This window comes from Cryptomeria japonica, chromosome 10, assembly GCF_030272615.1.
Source record: "Cryptomeria japonica chromosome 10, Sugi_1.0, whole genome shotgun sequence".
Taxonomy (NCBI): domain Eukaryota; kingdom Viridiplantae; phylum Streptophyta; class Pinopsida; order Cupressales; family Cupressaceae; genus Cryptomeria; species Cryptomeria japonica.
The window spans coordinates 865,327,413-865,341,835 of record NC_081414.1 but is presented as its reverse complement, the minus strand read 5'-3'; positions in this window follow the sequence as shown (position 1 = coordinate 865,341,835).

Sequence of the window (14,423 nt, the reverse complement as noted above, 5' to 3'; positions counted from 1 at the left end):
CAACCTTTTCTTTACCTTTCAAGATAGGACCTTTGTTATTTGCTGGTGGGGCTTTACTTCTATAAAATTTTGCAATATGTCCAATTTTGTTACAATCATAACAAGTCACATTATTTTTTTGAATATCTTTCCCATATCCTATGCCGGTATGTGTTCTGCATTGATTAGATAAGTGTCCAAATCTTCCACAAACATCACATCTTACATTCATTCTGCAATTTTCTGAGTTATGACCAATTTTGTTGCATTTGGAACAATGACCGATGGGTGTATTAGTGTTCTGATAATTTCTAGATCTACACTGATTTTCTCTATGACCATACTTGTTATAGTTAAAGCATTTCCCATTTAATTTTTAAGCATTAGGTTGTCTTACCAGTTTACTATTATCATGATTGTTTGCAGTACCAGAGCTTTCACTAGTTTCAAAGCCAAGGCCATTTGTATCACCATTAGGTTTTATATTCTTTAGCATGTCAACAAGTTCTTTTGAACTTTTCTTAAATTTCTCTTTGTGTTGACTTGCAACAGTCAGTTCATTCTCCAAGATTCCTTTCTATTTCATGAGTTCAGTTCTATCATTTTGTGTATGCATCAGATCTGTCTTCAACATATCATTTTCATGACTGAGTCTTGTGTTTTCATTTCCAGCATCATTTAGTCTTCTAGTCAAGTAATCTTCGTTCTTCTTTCTATATTCAATTTCTTTACAAAATCTCATAGTCATATCTTGCATCTCATTCTTCATTGTACAGTTATCTTATCTCAGTTGGTTCATTAGATCATTAAGAGTTTCCTTTTCATCTTCCTCTTTCTACATCTTTTCACCAAGTTCTGTTCTTTTATTTCTTTCTATGGTGAAATTTTCTTGAAGTCCTTGAATAATATCTTGAGAAGCCTTCAGATCATCCTCAAGCTTGATATTCTTTACTTTTTCTGCATCATAGTCTAAAAGAGCTATTTCCAATTGCTTTCTCAAAATTTCCATCTCTACCGGTGTCAAGATCTTCCTCAAGCTATTAGGCTTCTGAAAATAGAGGACCAGGCTTTGATACCAATTGTTAGGATTCCCAAAGATACTGAGAGGGGGGGGGGGTGAATCAGTATCTGACTGGTATAATAATTTTCTTAACTTATAAAATGGAAAGCATATTAAAATTGTGTAACGGTAAACTAGAAATAATGCAACAAATAAGAATAATAACCACAACATGAAAAGAACACCATAACACAATATTTTAACAAGGAAACCTGGTGTGGGAAAAACCTTAGTGGGATTTGTGACCCACAATATTCACTTATTGGCCAATAAGAGAATATTACTGCTTACAATAGGGGCCTACACATGCAGGAAGGCCAAGTGCCTAGAGCTCACTACTCAGTTACAAAGGAAGTCACACTGACTTACAAAAATGGATTATACTAATCCATTGTCTTGTACTACTTCAAATTAGCATCTGCTATGCTAGATTCAGTACTGGTTTAATCTCTGCTACATACATAAACCCTTAACCTAATAATTCACACATTAGGTCTGCTACCTTCTATTCATATTTCACATCATATCCTATATATTAGATGATCTACAATGATCTCATACATATATGAGTCATATTAAAATCTACCATGTCGGCTTACAAAATATTTTACAATTAACTACAAAATACATTTATACAAAATTGTTGTTGGCCAAGGTGTCAGTATTCTTCCTTTTCAGGGTCGGTTTTCTGTATGTTGGTGTAGAGTCTGCCTATCGGTACCACATGATTGTAAGGTTGCCATGAATGACAATACCTTCAATCACCTACAATTTCTCATTGGAGTGTGTAGTTGCCAACAATTGAAACCCTAGTTTCATTGACACCATTATTTTATTGGTGGGATCAATTGATATTTCTTTGATGTGCCCTTGTCGATGGAACTGAGCTTTTAGTGAAACCATTTAGAGGTTCATCGTAGCCAAGGTCTGCTCAATATTCATCTTGATGACATACCACCTGCTCTACCACGTGGCACACCAATGGACCTTCCACCTCATCATCTATGTGGCACCACATAGAACCTCATGATTTTCTCCCAGGATGTACCTGAGCATGGCCCCATCCACCACCTTAGCATAACCAGACCCACCACTCGTTCGGCTAAACCTCCTCTTCAGCTAGACATTTTCATATTTTATCAAAACCCTAGTTTCATCGACACCTTTCATGTCAATGAAACTGATGCTTTCAGTGAGTCCCTTCAATGATCCATCAAAGCCATGGTCTTCTTGATATACATCTTGATAATATGCCACCTCTCTACCACATGGAACCCTTTGATTGGCTCTAGAGTTCACAATTGGGTGGCACCTATCAGGAGGGTAGTCTTTCTATGCTCTCCACTCTGACACCTTAGCACGACCTCCACTTACCGCCAGAATGAACCACCTATCTTAACCACTTGCATTAACTGCCAGCCATAGTTCACTGCTAGTGGTTTCTCACCAAGTTTTAGGCAATATATGGTGAGCATTTTTACATCGTGACATAGAGACAACCCTTGGATCCATCTTGATCATCATTGATCTTTCTTGATCTGCTCGACCCTTAGCCCCTCTAAGTGGCTACATCCTATGCCATGGTGTCACCACTTGTCTGTCACCTCATTAGTCACCAAGTCATGGCCATTAATAGTCGATCACCTTTGCATGGCAGTATAGCGATTGTCATGGATCTACATTCAACCTGCTCACTATTTAACTTGCCCTTTTACTGCAAAATTTTGGATGCTTTAAGATGTGCGCATGGGGCCCACCACTTCTGAGTTGCCACTTGCCAAAAAACCATAAGCTTTGATACTTAGGATATATGCAGCCTTGCACATAAATACTAAAATGCTCCTCCCTATGGCCAATGTGCGATAAATGGACCATGCTTGGGCCCTTTCATCGGGTCATCAAGATAGTCTGAAAACCTAACTTCCGATCTTCTTGGACTTTTTGTGTTCCACACCTTTCTCGCAGGTCCCACCACTTAGTCACCATGTTGCGATGAATAACCATCAAGCACTTTTGGGTTGCGGTATAGCAACAATCGTAAGATCAATGGGAACCTGCTTGATCTTTAGGAAGCCCGACAAATACATAGTAAAAGACATAAGACTTAGGCAAAATTAAAATTTATCAGAACTTGCCCAGGCCTAGATTTTTAAAAGGGGGCCCCTCTTGATGATGCACATACCCTTCCACTTAAGTGGAAAAATAATGAGAAAATACTTTCAATAAAAAAAAAGGGATATTTTGAAACTTGAACCTTCAACCAATTGCAAATGGTTCAAAACAAACATAACACATTCTCACTTGCTTACTAAAAAATATTACAAAGCCACGACTCACGCAAGAGAAATGGTTGAACCTTGTACTTTGAACCAAAAAATTTCAAGGGTTCAAGTTCAATATGAATTACAATAATGTGCTTGCCTTACCATAAAACAAAGGCATGAAGAGAAATCCATAAAGCAAGGATTCATTGGGTCACCAAATTTAGCATGATTTTTATGAGTTCCAAAAAGTAGTTCGTGCTATTTAGTATTTTGGTTTGTGCTTAGCATTGCTCCAAAATTGCACTATCTTGGTTTGTGGATTTGGTAGAGTGTTAGGATGTTCATGTGTGTCCTCAATTCATATGGTTCATGTTTTGGAAGTCCACAATTGAATCTTTCATCTTGACCATTAATTCAATGTCTGTTCTTGAGGTTCGATATATTGATAATGGAGATTCTAGTATGGTGTTGTTGCAGTTGTTTCTAGTGTGATTCATGTTTCTTGTGGATGTTTCTAGATCAAGTCCTATTTGAATTCATGTTCTGCATTAATCGTTGTGCACATTATTGATAATTTCTTGATTTCTTGGTGTTCTTCGTGTTATGCGATATTCTTGGTGTTTGTAGTGTATTGCAAATGTTCGAGGTGTTTTTGGATTGTTGGGGAGATTGTTAGATTTGGTTGTTTTCTTTTCTGTTGCTAGGATAGATTGTTGTCATTTATGTAAACATATTCCTATGATTTATTCTAGTGAGTTTGGAAAGATTTTTTGATCCGATTTTGAAGTTTGCTTTTGTTGATCACTGTTTTGCAGAATCTTATATTTCCTCTGGTATATTCTGGTGTGATTAGATCTTGTGTTGAGACTTTGGGATATTGTTTTGAATTATCTTGTGTATCTAAATTTCAAATGGTTCATGATTTGGTTCTCCACAAGTTATCTTTCTTCGTGATAGTTGCTGATTGGTTGTGGTCTTGAGCTTTGAGATGTTGATCAATGAAGATTTGAAAAGTGGTATTGGTGCAGCTATTTCGGATGGTTATAATGTTCTTGCTTGTGTTTCCTAGTCATGTCCTATCTATTTTGGTGATTTGCATTGATCACTATGTAAGGTTTTGGTGATTTCTATGAACTGATGATGGTTTTCATGTTATGCGGTATTTCTCATGGTGTAGCATGTTGTGGTTGATCTTGGCGTGATTTCTGATGGATGTGATCATTTAGGAATTTGAATTAGGTCCATGATATATAATGTAAATCATAATATTGGTTTGCTAGTATATCTTTGTATCATGTAATGTAATATTTATAATTTTAAGTTGAGGGTTGAGGGTTTAGCTGACCTTGTTATCAAGGTTGATGATTTGTATATATAGGTGAGATACTTATCAAATTTAGGGTTTGGTATTGTGTCTGCATTCTTAGAGAGAGGTGATTATGGAAATAAGAGACTTATCATTCAGTGTAGTGTTGAGGTGAGATCAGTGTTATAGAGCAGACAATTGTTCTTAACCGACACTATCATCAGGCATTTGTAGATGATATCATTGCAGTTCATTTCTTCCACATTGTAGCCCAAACCATTTTGTAAGTCAGTGAGACTTCCCTGAGGGTTGTAGCCTTCTAGGAATCTATATCTTTTGAGCACTGAGCTCTAGGAAGTGTCCCAAAATTCATGTTCATTTCCCATTGTAATATTTTCACAAACTACTGCAGAGTATCATCTTACAGTGGGTAGGTTCCCACTGTGGTTTTTTCCTTAACTGGGTTTTCCAAGTCAAAAATCTTGGTGTTGTGTGTTGTGTTTTTAATTTTCTTATATGTTCATTGTCATAAATTATCATTTTATGTGTTGAGGTTTTATTTTCTTTGATCCGGTGAAGACTAATTCCCCCCCCCCCTCTCAGTCTTCCTCCTTGATTGTTTCTAACAATTGGTATCGGAGCTAGATTCTTCGTTAGAAGTTTAATTACTTGAGGGGATCCAGGATGGAAGCTCAAGGTATTCTTTTCAAGAAGGATAGTCCAAGGTTTGATGGAAGTAACTATACTATTTGGAAGAGTCAAATGGAGGTGCATTTAAAATGTCTTAGAGAAGATAACTAGAAGATTGCTAAGAATGTCTATGTTGTTCCTCAAAATGGACCATCCACTCTTGATGAGGTTAAGGAAGTAGAATATAACTTCAGAGAAAAGGAAGAATTTCTTAGTGCACTAACTAATTTAGAAATGACAAATGCTATGGGACTTCAGACCACACATGAGATCTGGGAGAAGCTTGAGATCCTATATGAAGGTGATAGCCAAGTGAAAGTTTGATGTAAAGCCAAGAAACAAACTAGGTGATAATCTTCTCTCACCCACAACTACTATGTCCAAACCAAGTTTTTTTTTTTTTCAAGGTGTCAAACAAAACACCTAGCAAGTTCCCAACTCACACAACAATTTGTGTGACCGGATCCATAAATGATTAGTATCTTTTGGTACCGATGGGATGGAAACACTCAACCCTTGTGTGAATGGTAGACAATCTTCCGGTACTTGTGGGATGGAAACCTATTAAATTTTGTCTATTGGTACTCCAACAAATTCAAAACATCCATAATATTTGACTGTCAAATGTGTTAGGGGGTTCTTGTCTCACAACTATCCTATTTGTCTAGTAGCCCTATCGGTTGACTAGTAGCCCTACCGGTTGAGTTCTCCACACACAACTTAGTAAAATTTCAAAGGAAAAGAAAAACTAAGGGCATATTAAGATACCCTTTATCAAGTTACACAATACCCCAAAGGCTTAGACTATAACCTCAATTTTAAAGGTATGTTCCCTTACTATCTGCACAGATTTAATTAAGCCAATTAGCCTAATTTACAAAGAAATTACCCCTTGTATTAGTCTCCTAACTAAAAAATCACTTCTTTAAGGTGGGGTAAGGTGTGAAACCACCAAATATAAGGTTTTAGGACTTGATCCCATCTCCTTTGCCTACTGCAAGGGATTTCCACTTCTTTAGTTCAGGTAGTCACATAGATGCCCTCCTAGGGCCAATTCAATCTCCTTGGGCTTGGATCCTCCTTGAAAACCAACACTAAAATATTATGGTACAATGGACCCTCTAACATTTTCCCAAAGTTTGTTTGGTCCTCTAGTGAAAATGTCAGATTAACGACATTTTTACAGTGAAACCCTAGGTGTTGGTAGGGTTTGTGACTAGTCCGGATAGGTTTTGATGGATCTCTACAACCCGATTATCAAAAAACCTCAAAATTGATTCAAATTAAAGGTAAGAGACTTCCCTAACTTATCCAATTGGTTTCATGCATCCAGCAATCTATACAGGTTAGAAATGAACATCAAACATGCAGAATTTCAAGAAACTCCAAGTATGTTGTATTGCTCCAAAACTCCAAAACATCACCAAATTCAACAATTTCAACAAAAACAACCCTGGAATTGATCCAAGTGGGCCTAATATATCCTCCATAATGGTTTCCAACCACTTTTCTAACTTTGGAACCGTTGGAGGATTAGTTACCCCATTTTACAATATTTTGCAATGAAAACAAAAGTTGTCAACTTGCAACTTTCAAATTTGGTAACTCCAAGGTGTATTTGGCCTATTCCAAGGATTGGTCTAATGTTTTTAAGACCAATATTTATTGCTTGACTCATTCCTAGACTCCTACTAACCCACATGGTCATTTGTCTATGGTGGTTTATAAAGTGCAATCATGACAATGCCTTACATCAATTGGGTCTTATTGACTCACAAACCTATCAAACTACTACATATGATATCAATGTGACAAGGTCATTACATTCTCACCTCACGGGTGATATTAAAATCTTTAGGCTTCATTTGTATCTCTGGGTGCTCCTGCACCAAAGTTGCTAAGTTGCAGAGCTTGAAAAGAAAGTATGAGACATTGAAGATGGGAGGATGAGAACATACATTCATACATGGCTAAAGTGAATGAACTTGTCCTTGGTATCAGAAATGCTGGTGGAAAGATTGAGGAAGATGAGATTATTTCTAAGGTGCTGATATCTTTGTCTCCTGCTTATAAACATAAGGTTGCTTCTATTGATGAGATCCGGAGTGTGACTACAGTGACAAGAGATGTGTTGGTTGGAAAACTTGCTGCATTTGAGTTGAGTGACTTTGGAGAATCACACGGAAAGTCTAAAACTACATTTAGATCATCAACATTGGTATTCGGTAAGAAAAAGTATGATCCTAATGAGTGGAGGATATCTAGATATGAAAGAGAAATAAGAGAGATAACAGAGAAAGAAAAAGACCTTGATGAGCTTGAAGAACTGATTGCTCGGAGATTGCCTAAAGGTGCCGGTAACTTTGATGGAAATTTTCCATTGAAATGTTTCTTTTGAAATAAGATCGGGCATTTTTACTCTAGATGTCCAAATAGAATGGCTAAGTAGGATAGACATGATAGGTTTGATAAGCATGATAGAAATGATAGATATGAGAAGCATGAAAAGTATGATAAGCCTTATAAGTCTAACCGAAAGTTTAGGAACCAGAAGAATTGTTATTATGTTGCAGATAAAGGTGTTAAAAATGATGAATCAGAAGGAGATGAAGTTGTGTTCATTTCCATTAAAGAAGATAGACTCGTACATATTGATTCCACTAGCTGTTCTATTGAGAAGAAAGCTTTGGCTACTAAGGTAGAAGAAAAGGGTGTATGGGTGATTGACAATAGTTGTTCACATCATATGACTGGTGATAAAAGAAAATTTGTAAGCATGGAAAGGTATGATGCTAGAATAGTTAGATTTGTAGGTGACAAAGCCTATGTAATTCATGGGAGAGGTTCTATTTCTTTTGATGGTAAGCATAATACTGATGATGTCTTTTATGCTGAAGGTTTGAAGCATAATATTTTGATTGTTGGACAGATGGTTGATATGGGATATGATCTACAATTTAAGGATGGTAAATGCAAGATCTTGAATTCCTCTAGTATAGATATTATATCTAGGATTAAGACTGAAGGTAACATTTTTCATTTGATTGATTGTGAGAAAATTTGTTTGATTGCTAAGATAGACGAGAGTTGGTTGTGACATAGAAGGATGTATCATGTAAACTTTGATTCATTGATCAAGATCAGTTCTATTCAAGTTGTTAGAGATTTAGCTAAGATTGTTAAACCTATTAATCTAGTATGTAAGGAATGTCAGTTGGGTAAGAAAACAAGGATTTCTTTCAAGAAAAAAGGGTATACATTTGATGGATTACTAGAGCTTGTGCATACTGACCTATGTAGACCTACAAATGTTAGAAGTGTGTAGGGTGATAGATACTTTATACTACTAATTGATGATTATTCCAGGATGATTGGATTGTCCTTTTGAAAGAAAAATCAGAAGCATTTGAGAAATTTAATATATTCAAAGATAAAGTTTAAACTAAGTCCAGATTGAAGCTGAAGTGTCTGAGATTTGATAGAGGTGGAGAATTTTGTTCTAGTGAATTCAATTCATTCTATGAGACGCATGGAATCAGAAGATAAGTATCTTCTCCTAGGACTCCACAACAAAATATGATTGCTGAGAGGAAGAACGTACTATTTAGTATGCTACAATTGTTAGACAGTTCAAATAACTAGAAGACAACTAAGAGCAGGGGTGAATCAGTTGTCTCAGATTACTGGAACTATTAGAAATTTAAAACATTAATACCAGAACCCAAAACATTAATACCAGAATAGTAGTTAAACCAATTAAGCATAAACAATTATCACAGAATAAAAACCATCCACATGACACCAAGATTTATACGTGGAAAACCTGGTAAAGGGAAAAACCATGGTGGGAAGCCTACCCATAGTCGGATAATACTTTTGTAGTAAGTATGTGAATTACAATTGAGGGGCCTGTACTTGCTAGAAGGTGAATAGCCTAAAGCGCACTGCTCATCACAAAAGGAGCCTCACTGACTACATAGAAATCCATACTACAATCTAGAGAAGTGTTTAACTGCAAAAGATAACATCTCCTATGCTTGAGTACAATTTTGGTTAAGCTCAATACCAGATGACTAAATCCTCTTACATAAAACTGATTCGATCTCCAATAATCGACCAAATCCTTTGTCTAAATGATATCACATTATTCTCATATTACATTCCTTGACCATGACCTTTTACATAACCATGATGATCTACAATGAGATCTTACATCTAGATATACAAACCCTTGATCATAAACAATTAGGTTGGCCATGAGATAATAAACCAATTACATATTTACAAACCATGTCGACCTTAGACAAAACAAATAATATCCAACACATAAGACATCCTAGAAACACATCAAGAGGTCCAATCCACATGTTACATTAAAGTCGGTCCATAAGCTAGATCAACTGGGACCCATTATAGGTCCACATGCTACAAAATTGATCTCCATCCTCCAAGTCACAAACATGATCACCAATAGCATTCTAAAACTCCACCAGAAGTTTCACCAATGCTTCTTATGCAATTCATCAAAGATCTTCATCAAAATCTCTATTGTTAAACCCTTGCTAGAACCAAAAACTAAGCTTCTAAGCATGCAGGATAACATCTGATCACCAAACCAAAACTGACTGACCGAATATGAGCATGATTATCATGAACAAGCCAATTCCATAACCAAATCATATCGGAGCCTACCAGATCATGTCTGATCCAAATCAACCATAAACCACTCAACCTACTAAGACCAGAAGGGTGTGGGTAAAGCATCCAAATAGTTAGTGTTAGCATCAATGACAAAGAATCAATGCAACACATAATAAATTCCACCAAATGGCCAACAATCTCCCCCTTTGGCATTAATGGCAAAAATAGATGTGAAAAACATCTAAGTACCAAGAAATGCCAAACAAGTCTCCCCCAATGGAAGACAACCAACAATCTCCCACATACAACTCTAAATGTCAATATCTCTCCCCTTTAATTTTCTTATTCATGTCTCTCCCCATTTGACTTTTTCTTTTTCTTTCTTTTTATTTTTTTCACATCAATATCTCTCCCCCTTTGACATAAATGCTAGAAATCTAACAGAAATATCAAAGAAAAAACATATACCACTAAATCACAAAGCTGACTACTCCCCCTGAGCAATAGCATCCCACATCAGTACTTGAATGAATAGTATCTCTGATAATGCATTCTGAACTGATGCCAAACTACATCAATCAAGTCTCTACTAGAGGGGCAAAACTCCCAATCTGTCTCTCAGATACTCAAATGATTCCTTGGGCAAAGGTATAGTGAAAAATATCTACAATCTTCTCTTTAGTATTCGCATAAACCAGTCTAACTTGATTTGCTTCCACCTTTTCCTTCAAAAAATTATACTTGATAGATATGTTCTTTGTTTTAAAATAAAGTACCAGATTCTTTGATATATCAATAGAAGCAGAGTTATCACAGTGAATAACTATCGATGCATCACAATTCACCTTTATATCCTTCAACATTTTCTTCATCCATAAAACTTGTGTACAATTAGTAGCAACAACAACATACTCAGCTTCAATAGTAGATAAATAAGTACATGACTGTTTCTTGTTGATCCATGCAACCAACTTATTTCCAAAAAGGAAAGCTCCACTGGAAGTTTGTTTTTGGTCATCAATATCTCTAGCCCAATCAACATCTGTATATGGATATAAAATAAAGTTATCATCCTTAGGGTACCACAAGCCATAATCTGATGTACCTTGCAAGTATCTAAAAGTCCTTTTCACCACAATCTCATGATTTTCTCTAGGATCACTCTAAAATATTGAAACAATACAAGCAACATTCATAATGTTAGGCCTAGTCTGAGTCAAATAAAGCAGACCTCCAATCATAAATTTGTATCTTGTAGTATTTATCGGTGCAGAAACATCTTTTCTTGTCAATTTCTCACTTGTAACCATAGAAGTACTTACCGGTTTAGAATCTCCCATACCAAATTTCTTCAACAATTACTTAGCATATTTAGTTTGATAGATGAAAATACCTTTGTTAGTCTACGTAATCTACGAACCTAAGAAAAATTTCATCTCACCAATCATAGACATCTCAAATTCTTTCTCCATATTCTTAGAAAACTATATGCATAACTTATCTTCACCTCCAAAAATAATATCATCAACAAATATTTCAATAATCAGTATGTCATCATTAGTGATCTTACAATATAAATTACTGTCAACACTACCCTTAGTAAAACCAAGCTTCAAAAGATATTTATCCAACCTTTCATACCAAGCTCTAGGTGCTTGTTTCAATCTATATAAAGCTTTCATTAACCTGCAAACCATACTTGTATCATCTGATGGTGGAAAACCATCAGGTTGCTCAGTATAAACTTCCTCATCAAGATCCCCATTCAAAAATGCACATTTAACATCCATCTGATAAACCTTGTAGTTTTTATAAGCAGCATAGGCAAGAAATAATCTTACAACTTAAATCCTAGCTATAGGTTCAAATGTCTCTCCATAATCAATTCCTTCCTTTTGAGAATATCCTTTACAAACCAATCTAGCCTTATTCCTTATAACTTGACCATCCTCATTCAATTTACTCTGAAAAATCCATTTAGTTCCAATAACATTTTTATTTTTAGGCTGGGGAACCAAGGTCCATGTGTTATTTTTCTCAATCTGATCTAACTCTTCTTCCATAGCTTTCAACCAATATTCATCTTTACATGCCTCAGTTTTTTATACCTATTCAACTTGTGAAATTAAACATACCTCATTAGTTGTCAGTCTTGTTCTTTTCATCACTCCATGTCTCTTATCCCCAATGATCTGATCTTCTGAATGATTCAATCTCACATACCTAGGAGTCTTCTAACTTTCTGTTCCTCTTCCCTATTCTTCAATTACTATAGAATTCTCTAATCCTATCAGAATAACTGATTCAATAGTTTGTTCTGGTAAAGGTGCTACTGGTTCAGATATAATCATTTCCACTGTCGATTCCTTCTCATAAACTTTGATTTGACTTATGTTCAACTCATCTACTTTGACATTAGCACTCTCCACAATTATATGCAATCTCTTGTTATAACATCTATATGCTTTGCTTTCATTATAATAACCAAGAAATATGCCTTCATCACATCTAGGATCAAATTTCCCAATGATATCATCTCTCTTGATATAACATTTACTACCAAAAATTATGAAATACTTAACTGTAGGTGTATTGCCAAACCATAATTCATAAGGTGTCTTATCAGTTTCTCCTTTGATATGTACTCTATTGAATGCATAAATTATTGTGCTCATTGCTTCTCTCTAGTAGATATGAGGTAGACTAGCTTCCATAATCATTGTTCTAGCAACATTCAAGATAGTGTAGTTCTTCCTTTCCACAACTCCATTCTGCTGAGGTGTCTGGGGAGCACAAAATTGTCTTATAATACCATACTTCTCACAAAAAATTTTAAACTCACCATATGTGAATTCTTCACCATGATCTGACCTCAAATATTTAATCTTCAATCCTGTCTTAGTTTCCACTTTAGCCTTAAATATTTTAAACTTTTCAAATGTTTTAGATTTCTCTTTTAGAAAAGTAACCCACATCATTCTAGAATAATCATCAATGATTAGGATGAAATATCTATCACCTTGAAAACTTTTAATTCTAGTAGGACCACACAAATTAGTATGAATAAGATCAAGAACATCATTTGATTTATCTTGTATACTCCTAAAAGAGGTTCTGACCTATTTACTCATTTGACATTCTTTACATACCGGATTATAGGACTTCATAATCTTAGGTATATCCCTAACTGCCTAAGTTGAATTGATCTTCACAATGCAATCGAAATTAACACGACACAACCTTTTATGTCATAGCCAACTCTCATCAATCTATGTAATCAAATATGTCCTCTCATCGGAGTTCAAATGAAATATATTACCTTTTGTCTATTTTATCGGTTGCAATCTCTAAACCAGATCTGTTAATGATTTTGCATTTTCCATCCTTGAACTGTAACTGAAATCCCTTATCTACCAATTGTCCTACACTCAAAAGATTAATCCTTAAACCTTCAACATAATAAACATTGTTAGTATTATTCTTACCATCCAAGGATATAGTTCCTTTTCCTTTGATCATACATGCTTTGTCATCTCCAAATTTAACTAGACTACCATCAAATTTTTGCAAGGATCGAAACTTCCCTTTATCTCTAGTCATATGATGTGAACAACCACTGTCAATTACCCATTCATCCTTGTCTTCAATTTTAGTAGCAAGTTCCTTTTCTTTAGGTACATTCACTTCCAATGTTGGATCATCTTCCTTGAAAGCTAGGAAGGCCCATTCCTTCCCATTATCGGAACCACTAGCAGAGTCTTTTGTAGGTTAATCATCAGAATCAATAATGCCTTCCTCATCCGTTATGTAGCATGATTTGTCTCTACTTTTCTTGTATTTGTACTTGTTTTGATATCCAGGGTTAGGCTTAAATGATCTTATAGCTTTTTCTTCAAATCTTGAATTCCTTTCAGGACATCTAGATGCACAATGACCAATCTCATTACATGCAAAACATTTAAAATGTGTTTTTCCTTGATACTTACTTCCTACTAGTCTTTTAGGTACTCTTCTAGTAAATAGTGCTTCAATTTGCTCAAACTCATCATCTTCTCTCTTTATATTTACTTTGCATACAAAGCTTTCCATTCTTGCTTATCAGTTGTAGATGTATATGCATGAAAAGAAGGTTCAGACTTCAAAGCTCTAGAAGGTCCAAATTCTTCAAGCTCAAAAGAAGATAGTTTCCCAACCAAAGTATCTCTATTGATAGATGTATTAGCCATTGTTCTCAACTTCATTTTGTAAGCTGGTGGTAGGACTCTAAGAACTTTAGAAACAATTTCATATTCGCTCAGAGTTCCACCACAACATTGAATTCCCATAACAATCTCATTTACCCTTTCCATGAATGCAGTAATCCTTTAATCTTCTTCCATCTTCAGGTTTTCATATCTCACCCAGTAACCATCAATTTTAGCAATCTTCATTGTAGGGTCACCTTCATTAAGAGTCTCCAACTTATCCCATATCACCTTTCTAG